The 11,708-nt window shown below is 44.6% G+C and overlaps 1 pseudogene; it reads left to right on the forward strand.

Moving 5' to 3' along the window:
* The first annotated feature begins 7,725 nt into the window (after window positions 1-7,725).
* LOC140604598 (proteasome subunit alpha type-6 pseudogene) lies at window positions 7,726-8,708 on the forward strand (annotated as a pseudogene).
* The last annotated feature ends 3,000 nt before the right edge of the window (window positions 8,709-11,708 follow it).

The raw sequence follows: 11,708 nt of genomic DNA on the forward strand, positions 1-11,708 counted from the left end.
AACATCTGACATGTTTAGATTTTAAGAATCTCCAGGTCTTAACAGGTCTTGCAGAGGAAATCTTCAGAGGATTTGAGGACACATTTTCTTATTGGGGAGGTTTTGTTCATATGCAACTGTACTGTGAGGTGATGAGACAGTAAACAGCGTTGGTTTCTGTGTGTCATCAGAGGACCCAGAGCTAGGTGACAGAGGATCATGATGCACAGTAACGAAGTGCAACAAGAGTACAGAACGTCTGTGAGCTAAATATTCTTAACCTGTCGTCGTTGAATTTACAAGTCAGCTACGTCTTTAAGGGTGTCCACTGCCTATCCTCCCACGGCCTTAGCTATGGCACTAAGGGAGATGATGTGGGCTGCTGGGAAGAGGAGTCAGGCAGCTCTCAGGGCTCCTGAGGTGGCCACAACCCTGAAACTAATCAGTCTGCTAGGGCCTTTCTGTGATGAACCAACCACATTTTACAGAGATTCTAAGGCAGCAACAACTCTCAGGGAAGTTTTCATTCCCTGCAGACAGCTCCCCAGTAACATGTGGTGAAACCTAGAAACCGGATGCCTCACACAGATTCATTGTGCTAGGCTCTGGGAGAGAGTCTTTGTTGTTTTGCTGTCACATCAGCAACTGCCTCTAAGAGATGCTTTAATACATATGGCAAGATTGGAAAAAAGTTTTCCTTTGGAATTCTTCTGGGTTTTTATTTTGGAGGTAAAATGACTAGGTTTAACTTTTTGTATGACTCTGCCCATCTCTTGAGTATGGCCAAAAAAAAAAAAAAAAAAAAAAAAACTCTAGAAAGAAAACACTGAGGGGTGACATATGCAAGATGGAGAGCTAGGAGGTCCCAGTGTCCATTTCTCCCACAAAAACAACAAATAACTACAAACTGACAAAGCTCTGAAAAAGCTTTACACTATGACAAAGAAGCAGCAAAAACCTTGCAGGGCTCAAAACCCAAGGATGGTGGCATGAAAAGTTCAGGAAGTGTTTTAGCAGGGTAGCCCCATTCATGAGTCCAGAACAGTTCAGCAGTAGGAGGGGGCCCCAGAGGAGTTCCACCCCACATGGGAAAGGAAGAACAAGCCTACCACTGGGGACATTTGTGGCATTTGCTTCTAGGTCTCCTGCAGTCTTCATCACAGTTGACTGCAGCTGACAATTGTCACAGCTGTGAGACATGCCCTCAGGGGCTCCTGTTGCTGCTGTGCCCTGTTCCCAGGACTGGGATGTGACGTGCATGTACGGAACCTGAGCTGCCACTGCTCTGAGCGTCCCCAACACCAGAGCATCCTCCCCTGCCCTGTTCCCCACCCCTGACTCCCAAGCCACACCTTGACCATCATTACCCTTGGCCCTCTGCCACTGCCCTGCACCCCACCCCCAGGCCTGGCCACAGAAGAATAATTGCCAGCGCAGGCACTGCCATTCGTTATTGGTAGCCAAAATAGAAAAGCCTTTCTGGTGGTCGTAAGTTAATATAAATCAAAAGTTCATTTCTGTTAGGCAAATACTGAGCTCCTTTTTTGTGCTAGGTATTTCTGTATGCAGATGACAGAGGCCCACACTTACTCTCAATGGGCGAGCATGCCCTGCGTGGGAGACCGACACAGGGAGCTCTGTCATCAGGAGGTGGATGGCAGAGACATCCACCACATGCGGCAAAGGCAGGAGTACGACCAGAGGTCGGCTTAAAGAGTTTGGAGGAATGATTTGAAGAAATGGTCCTCAGCAGATTCTCAAAGCATGATTAGAAGCTAATTGGATCAAGATGGGCAACGAGAAGAGAAGGGAAGGTGATCTCTGCAAAGGTGGAGGAGCATGGACACCAGCATGGAGTCTGCGAGAAGACCTGCAGCATGGAGTGTGGGGCAGAGCGGTCAATGAGGAGGCTGCAGAGGGAGCCCCCCTAGCCCCTGCTTGCATAGCCCAGACTTCACCCCAGAAGCAGCATAAGGTCCAGACCCAGGAAAAGGACATCATTAGGGATGTATTTTTTTAAAACCCTGCATAAAAGTCACTGTGGTTTATGTCTCAAATTTAAAAAGTAACAGATGGGGGATCCCTGGGTGGCGCCGCAGTTTAGCGCCTGCCTTTGGCCCAGGGCGTGATCCTGGAGACCCAGGATCGAGTCCCACATCGGGCTCCCGGTGCATGGAGCCTGCTTCTCCCTCTGCCTATGTCTCTGCCTCTCTCTCTCTCTCTCTCTCTCTCTCTATCATAAATAAATTAATTTAAAAAAAGAATAAGAAGTAGCAGATGGAAACAAATGACCCACTTAAAAATCGGGCAGAGGCCTTGAACAGACATTTCTCCAAAGAAGATGTACAAACAGCCAATAACTGAAGAAATGCTCAACATCACTAGTCCTGAGTGACGTGCAAATTAAAACGACTGTGAGATACCACTTGACACCCATTAGGATGGCTAATGTTAAAAAGTAATAAATGCTGTTGAGGATATGGGCATTGCCCATGGGGTTGTAAAATGGTATGACACTTCCCCAGTGGAAAGCAGTTCAGCAGTCCTCAAAAGGTTTTTTTTGTTTGTTTTTTGTTTTATTTTTCCTCAAAAGGTTAAATGTGGAATTAACACATGAGCCCAACAATTCCACTCCTAGGTATATACCCCAAATAATTGAAAGCGGGGAGTCAGACACTTACACAGCAATGTTCATAGCAACATTGTCTGCAGCTAAAAGGTAGAAACAACCCAAATGTCTGTCAACCACGGATGAATGGATAAACAAAATGTATGTACGTGCAGTGGAAAACTATGCAGCCCCCAAAAGAGATGAAATTCTGACCTAAGTTAGTTAGAACCTGGGTAAACCTTGAAGACATTTCGCTAAGTGAAGTCAGCCAACCATGGAAGGAGGAATACTGTATGATTCCACTTACCCGAGGTAAGTAGTCAAATTCACAGACGCGGAAAGTAGACTAGAGGTTCCCGGAGGCAGGGGGCCTTTGGGAGTCTGGGATGATGATAAAGTTCTGGAATTGGAGAGTGGTGATGGTTGCCCAACAGTGTGAATGTACTTCGGCGGCATTGCCACTGAATTATACACTTAAAAATGATCAAGATGGTAAGTTTTGTTATACATATTTTACCACAGTTATTAAAAAACAGGAGAGAGAAAAGACTTATCTACAAATTGAAGGACACATGGATGGAGGATGTCTATTGTTTGTGAAGGACAAAGGGGTGGGGCACCCTGAGAAAGCGTGAGATCCCCTTTCCACAGTGAAGGTCAGAGAAGCCCTGACCTACAACCCAGCAAAGAAGTCATGGTTTATGTCCGCCTCCAGACAACTGAGAGGTGCTGTGTCCTGTTAACTCCAATAACAAAATCTGTCCATCAATCAATCAATCCAACAAACCACTTAAATTTGATAGCATAGTGTTTGGTGCAAGTGTTGGGGCGCTCATCTGAGACAGAGTGTGTGCTGTGGGACCGTGTGGGCAAGTGGTTTGGAAGTTTAAAGATCTACATAAGTGTGTCCTTATGATTTAGCATATTTATTCCTGGTTCAGTTCCAACAAAACTTCTTCCATATGGTCTCCAAAAGACATGCACAAGAATATTCGCTACAATATTCACATCATGCCCGCTAAGAAAAAATGGGTATGCAAATGTGAACAGTCAGCAGAGTATGAAGCAGCAATGTGAATTCATCTACAAATCAACCAGTGATTAGAACAAATTTAACGGACATAACGTGAAGCCACACACAAAAGGGCACATGCTCTGCGAATTCCAAACTTAACAGACAGAATTAATCCGTGCTCTCAGAAGTGGTGGGAAGGGCTACCTTTGGGGTGATATAGACCAATGGGGTGCCCAGGGGTCGAGTGGCAGGTACTGGTCACGTCTGCTGCTTAAACTGGTCGCGAGTTGCGGTGGATTCAGGTTGCGAACGTACATCAAGTGTCTCAATTTCAACAAAAATTTTTTGAAGAAGTGGAAACAAGTTTTCAGAATGCTTGAAAGAATTCCCAAGCGGTATGAGGCAGGGCTGTCGGGTCTCTGGATATAAAGTAGATCTAGCCAGCTGCACACTCTGACGGCCCTGAAGATTGTCAGGGGACCAGGAGGACCCACAGAACTGGCCCCAGTGTCTCCAGATGCACATCCATATGAACAGGAGCCAGGCACTGAAGCAGCCTCCCCCCTGGCTTTTCTCCCCTACCTGGGCCTCCAGAGGTGAACCAGGGTCTTTTCCTGGCTGCCTCCTCTTCTACCAAGGAGCAGTGTGATTGTTCGTGTTGGATAAAAGCCCACCCTGGTAAAAGGCAGTTTTAAGGGATTTGATAAAATTTATTGTGAAATTAGTACTTTCAAAAAGGTTTGATGGTTAAAAGGTTAGTATTTTCTGTTTTATTGTTCTTCCCGAAATAAGGAATTACTTCTGTTTTGTTGTTCTTCCCGAAATAAGGAATAATGTTCTTCCCGAAATAAGGAATTTCTCTGAATTTTTTCAGTAATTTCTCTGCTAGACTGTAGTCGCTCAGTAACTGGAGATCCTGCCTCATTGCTGGGGAAGAGAGCCTGTGGTCTCCCCATTCTGTTTCTGGCTTCCACACTTGACTTAGGTCTCTGCACCGCTCTCCCTTTTCTCTCACCCACATCATCATTTCTTTAACGCAGAAATCCTTTTCCTGTGTTGGGTCTGTGCATTGTTGACTCAGGCATTGTCCTAACGAGGAGACTTTGAGACCAGATGGTTGTATGTGTTGACTGAACACGTGGCCATTGGTGGAGGCCAAATAAATACCAAGAAAGAGTGAAGATGATTAAAAACTTACTTCTTCGCATACTCCTGGGTTTTAATAAGTGATAACCCAGGGTCCCTATGAATACCCAAATATTTTTATTACATTTATGTTTACAGTGCATTTTTAAAATCCTATGGGAAGAAATTGTTGAAAACAGGAAAATCTGTAATCCAATTTGTCTGTTCCTTTCATTTTTAACCCTTTTTAGATTCATTCTTCTTTTCTCCTCCAAACAATGAAGATCTTCAAGACATTCTGTTACTATCTGAATAAAAGAAATTTTTAAAGCATAGTTTAAAATGGATTTTTTATGGCAAATAACTTTCCAAGTGAAGCGTGACATTTAGAGATGCCACATGTCACTCTACACCTTGAAAATGTTACCTATTATTTCATTATCACAAAGACAAGAACTCATAATTTAGGTTTAGCATGAAGGTATCTCAGTTATTTAAACAATGACTGAGTAGAATCAGGAAAGGCAACTAGAAAAAATACATATATAATATATGCATAGAATTTTTAAAAAACAAACTTGATTTTTTGCCAACTTTGCCAAGCAGTTTTCTGACTGTATTTGATCAATTCAGGATGATACTAGATAACAAATGAATAAACATGTCTGTGACCCAATTTATATGTAATCACTGCGTGTACATATATAGTTGAGGGCCACCTGGGTGGCGCAGTCAGTTGAGTGCCCGACTCTTGGTTTCAGCTCAAGTTGTGATCTCAGGGTCATGAGATTGAGCCCTGCATCAGGCTCTGCGCTCAGTGGGGAATCTGCTCCAGTTTGTCTTTCTCCATCTCTCTCCCTCTCTCTGCCTATCTCCTCTCACCCCTGAAATAAATAAATCTTTTCAAAATGTTAAAAAAAAAGATACAGTTTTAAAAGTGACAAAATATGGCTGCAGGAAGAGAACATCTTCCAGTGGGTGACCAACACAGGGCCTGCGGTGACCACATAGACCCACCTTTGTGAGCTCGACTATTGATATTCACCTCCTTTAAGAGCACAGTCTCTTTGAAAAATAAGTTTAAGGCCAATGACCTCATCCTTTTCCTACTTTCTTTGGTAAAGAAAAAAGGCATAGAAAGATCCATTAATTATCCGCAGATCCAAGCACTAAATACAGTGCAACAGAGCCCAGAGCTGAGTCTTCCTGTACCAATAATACATACACATGGTGGAAACCAGTTTTCTGGGGGAAAATTGGTACCAGAAAAAAAATATCACTAAATGATGCTGAAGTAGAATTTAATACAACCAGAGACAAGCTTCCTTGATTCCAAGGGTGTCAGGAAACAGTCCTTTGGGCCAGTGAAATCCCATACTATACCTACATATGCGTCAACATACATAGCTTTGTATTATTTGCTTCTAGTTTCTGCACGTTACAAATTTGGTAGTAAGAATAAATGTAGTTCGCAGTAATATCATAGAGGGATGAATTGCATCTATACTCAGGCTCTAGAAGGCCACCTCCATCCTGACTACTCAACACAATACATTGTCTACAAGCAATTCTCCAACAATTAATTTGACACAATTCAGTGTCCCCAAAATAGAAAACTGCCACATCCATCATAATACCGACTTACCAAACGTATATACTTTTTGGCAATTGCAAATGAATTTTAAGTCAATTTATAATCAGATGTGATTTTTTGTTTCAAGTTTTTATTTTTTTTAAGATTTTATTTATTCATGAGAAATGCAGAAAGAGAGGCAGACACATAGGCAGAGGGAGAAGCAGGCTCCCTGCAGGGAGCCCAGTGTGGGACTCAGTCCTTGGACCTGGGATTATGCCCCAAACCAAAGGCAGATGCTCAACCTCTGAGCCCCCCCAGGCGTTCCCTCAAGTTTTTATTCAAGTTCTAGCTACTTTCCATTTCATTTAATGGATCCATTAAATATATTATAATTTGTTGACTACTGCAACAGGGACTGCAAACCCTTGAGATTACATAGTTCTGCTGGTAAAAGGGAAATGACAGTAATTGTCACGTCTCTCACACAGAAGCCCTCCATAACTGCTCGTAGGAGGAGATAAGAAGGCACGGAGGCCAGGGTGGCAGGCAGGATGGGAGGTGGCTCAGATTAGGGCCACATACATTTGTGGAGATGAGTCTTCATGTCTGCGACTGACCATGGAGCCTCAGATGTCTGGCTGTTAAAATATGGAGACATATGGGGTGAGGGGCATCAGTCCTGGGGTTTTGTTACAGGATGGAGGGAAGATGTTGGTGCCAACGGTTCCTTATGTATTTAATCCATTAGTTAACATGAGATGGTCCTGTCAAGCCAGGAACGGAGCCGCTTTACCAAGGGGTCTGGGGTTCTAGGTCTTGCATCATGCAAGGACCGTTGGTGTTCCCTCTGCTTCTCTGATGGGGCGTGGTTGGGCAGTCAGGGGACCACATTCAGGGGAAGATGGACCTGCCAGAGCCTCCTTTCCTCTATGGCTCTTCCCCAATTCCTGCTCCAGGTGGTAAGTAGGACAAAGACGCTCTCTTATCAGAAACATTACTGTGAAATGAGCGTAATGCCAACATTGACATTTCCTCATGCCACTTGACTTCTCATTCCAACTGCTAAGACATGATCATCGGCAAACAATTCTCATGACAATTTATGGAAATGTTCTAACCAGATGATCGACACAGACACCCATGAGTCTATCTCTGTGAATATATATTAATTTCTATAGGAGCTTGGTATTAAGCCATCTCCCATATCTTTTAATAAGATTTATTTCTAATACTAAAGTGTCCGTGATACAAATGCCGCTTTGACACAAATAATCAGATGTAATTTGCACATCTTTTTGTTGTTGTTGTTCCTAGGTTTTTTTTTTTTTTCATTATATTGTTAGAGAGTCTTTGCAAATTAAATGTGTAATGCTGGAGTCCCCCAAAATAGGGGACATTAAAAAATGCACATAGAACTTCTGGGGGGATTTGTACGCCTGGTGTGGGAGCTACGGGGCTCAGAGACAGTGCTTGAAGTAGTGGGTTCGCCAACATGTCCCGTGGTTCCAGCGCTGGGTTTGACCGTCACATTACCATTTTTTCACCTGAGGGCCGGCTCTACCGAGTAGAATATGCTTTTAAGGCTATTAACCAGGGTGGCCTTACATCGGTAGCTGTCAGAGGGAAAGACTGTGCAGTAATTGTCACACAGAAGAAAGTACCTGACAAATTATTGGATTCCAGCACAGTGACTCACTTATTCAAGATAACTGAAAACATTGGCTGTGTGATGACAGGAATGACAGCTGACAGCAGATCCCAGGTACAGAGGGCACGCTATGAGGCAGCTAATTGGAAATACAAGTATGGGTATGAGATTCCTGTGGACATGCTGGCAAAAGAATTGCTGATATTTCTCAGGTCTACACACAGAATGCTGAAATGAGGCCTCTCGGTTGTTGTATGATTTTAATTGGTATAGATGAAGAACAAGGCCCTCAGGTGTACAAGTGTGATCCTGCAGGTTACTACTGTGGGTTTAAAGCCACTGCAGCAGGAGTTAAACAAACGGAGTCAACCAGCTTCCTTGAAAAAAAAGTGAAGAATAAATTTGATTGGACATTTGAACAGACAGTGGAAACTGCAATTACATGCCTATCAACTGTTCTATCAATTGATTTCAAACCTTCAGAAATAGAAGTTGGAGTAGTTACAGTTGAAAATCCTAAATTCAGGATTCTTTCAGAAGCAGAGATTGACGCTCACCTTGTTGCCCTAGCAGAGAGAGACTAAACATTGTAGTTAGTTTACCAAATCCATGACGCCACTTGCCTGTGTCTGGTAGCAACAGACCAACATCATGGAGGCCCCTGGATTGAAAAAGGAACCTCTCCCACTCCTCCTGCCACTGTGAAGTGGTTAGGACTCTGTATAAATAAAAACAGTGCTTTTGGAAAAAAAAATGCACATAATCTTATTTTGACATCAAATTGCCCATAGAATGTCCTATGATATTGTGGGTTGTAATTTGCACATCCGTCTCTGTGTATTTGACGAACGCTGGCTGTGTTCAATCACCCACCTCACCGAGGATACTTCTAAGAACAGAGAGGTTCGCCTGGCCGACTGCGCTCGTGGGTCTGAACTGGGGAGACTCACTGGTACTCGGGGACGTCTGGGCAGCTTTCAGAAGTCCAGGATGCCTTCACCCAGCTGCTGTCTTTGGTGCCTTGGGAGTGGCAGAGTTCAATGGCTCTGCCACTCTGGTGACTCCTGCACACGGTTTCTCCCTGGGGCTGGTCTCCGAGTGCTCAGGCTTCTTACATGGTGTCCCAGGGATCCCCAAAAAGAATGTCCCAAGAGGAGGAAGGAGAAGACACCAGTGTCTTAAGTCATGGGGCAGAAACAAGCACATGAGTCCTTCTCCCTCTTCGGTGGGGTCTCAGCAGTTTCAGATCTGGGGACATGAGCCCCCCTGTCTCCAGGACAACTGAACACTGAGACAAGACCTCGGCTGATCCCCACTAGGCAAGGCTCCTCTCTGCTCAGCCGGGGCACCATTTGCCTTAAGCTGCACCTCAACTGAGTTTAGGCCTAACGGGCCTTTGATGAATCTGGTGATAAATTGTATCCTCAGACACTCGAGGGGTGTGCACTGTCCCAAACACCTCTGGCCCTGCAGCCACTCACTGTGCCCAGACCTGTGGTGGGCGCTCTGCCCCCAACCTGCAGACCCATGTGTCCAGGTTGGGCCAGTGTCCAGAGGACAGCACTGCCCTCCGCCTCCTTGCCGGGGGTGTCTGCATGGCCCCGGGCAGAGGCCGCAGCTGGGGGGGCAGCGCCAGGGGACTGTGGAAGCCCAGAGCTCGGACCCCAGGGATTTCCTCACGATCCTGACTCCTCAGATCCCGATTTTCCTCCTCCAGGTGGCCGGGACCAGGGCTTCCTAATGTCCCTCCCCCCGACCACGTGCCATTTCAGGGGACTTCTGTACTGGGAGCGTTCAGAGAGGCTCCGCACCTCTTCGTCTCCCACAGACACCCTCCAAATAAGACTCCTGCGGAGGTGCCAAGCTTATAATACGATCAGACACTAACGTCACAATTAAACACTCCACTCTCCTGGTAAAGGAGAAACAATGACGTGAAAATCTTAATCAGTTGAAGACTTCGTGGAAAGCGGTCTTAGTTTTGTTCTACTGCCCTCCTGGGGCCAAACTAGGAATTGTGCTCTAAACTAAGGGAATTTTTAAAAACGTTTCTTTATTTTTTTGTTATTATTAAATAAAAACATGACTAGGGGTTATTTAAATAAAATTTCAGGGGTGCCTGGGGTCTCAGTCAGTAAAGCATCTGCCTTCGGCTCAGGTCATGATCCCGGGGTCCTGGGATGGAGTCCCACATGCTTCTTCCTCTCCCTCTGCTCCTCTCCCAGCTCCTGCTCTCTCTTTTCTCTCTCAGGTAAATAAAATCCTAAAAAAAGAAAAAAAGACAGCCTATAACCCTGTTTCTTAGCAGGTAAAGAAGCATAGTGAGTAATAAGAAGGCATGTTGTGTACCTTCAATATAATACTATTAAAATATTACTAAATCAGAAATTCATCGATAAGAGAAGGAAAAGGAAAGCCAACAAATCAGTGAAGTACTAATTAGATAAAGTTCATTGTACATGCGCCAAAAAGACAGTGGCCCAGGAGCATAGCAACCACATGGGGATCGAGGCTTGGGGGTGTATTGTGTTTAACCAGGTTATACAGCGGGAAGGCCGAGGCTGCTTACTTTTCACGGTGATTAGTTATTCTATTAGAATTTTCTCAAATGGTTGGGAATTTCTTACTGGTCACCTTTTAGTTTTGTTTTTTATTTCCAGAGGCATACAAAAAAAAGAAGAAAAGAAGAAAGAAAGAAGAAAGAAAGAAAGAAAGAAAGAAAGAAAGAAAGAAAGAAAGAAAAAAGAAAGAAGAAAGAAAGAAGAAAGAAAGAAAAAGAAAGAAAGAGAGAAAGAAGAAAGAAAGAAAGAAAGAAAGAAAGAAAGAAAGAAAGAAAGAAAGAAAGAAAGAAAGAAAGAAAGAAGAAATTATTTGTGATCATGGTATCTCCCCTGCCAGGTAAGTATGAGAAAGAAATTATTTGAATTCGCCTTACAAACTATGCTAAATGATGTTTAGGTTATTCCACTAAACTATTTATCTGCTCAGGGAATTCTTTTTTTTTTTTTTTTTTTTTTTTTTTTTTGACAGAGAGAGAAAGTGAGAGACAGAGCACAGGCGGGGTGGGGAGCAGCAGAGGCAGAGGGGGAGGGAGAAGCAGGGTCTCCAGCTGAGCAAGGAGCCTAACCAGGGGCTGGACCCCAGGACCCCGGGGTCATGACCTGAGCCTAAGGCAGAGGCTTCACCGACTCAGCCACCCAGGCGCCCCCTGCTCACCGTGTCCTTTGGTGTCGAGGTTAACAGGCTTTAGTACTAACATCATTATCATAATAAAAGAATGAAGGACTCCGCAGGTGAACACAGCAGCCCTCCCATCCGATGCGCCCCAGGGCCAGCAGGTGGCGCTGTGACCCGGGGTTTGGGCTCCAAGGGGCTGATGCCCAGGATGGTGACCAGTACCTGGAGGTCTGGCAGGAACCAGAGCCCCGCAGTATAAGGGCAACAGCTGCTGGCACCGCACAAGCACTCAGGGAAGGAGCCACCACATTGTGGGGAGGGAGAGAGAGTGAGGAAAGGCACGCAAGGAGCGCGAGTCTTTGGAGTGGGATGGCATTTTGCACAGCCTTACCGGCTAGTAGGGGTGGGAATAAAAATCAGGTAAGGGGGAGGGGGGAGGGCCTATCATAAACTGCAAAGATCCTATAAAAATGCATCATAACAAATGAGAAAAAGTGATTTTTTTAAAATCATGCTATATACCTTTAGTATAATAGTACACAACACGATACATAAATATGTCAAAAATTCAGCAATA

The sequence above is a fragment of the Canis lupus genome, chromosome 15 (genome assembly GCF_048164855.1).
Source record: "Canis lupus baileyi chromosome 15, mCanLup2.hap1, whole genome shotgun sequence".
NCBI classification, from domain to species: domain Eukaryota; kingdom Metazoa; phylum Chordata; class Mammalia; order Carnivora; family Canidae; genus Canis; species Canis lupus.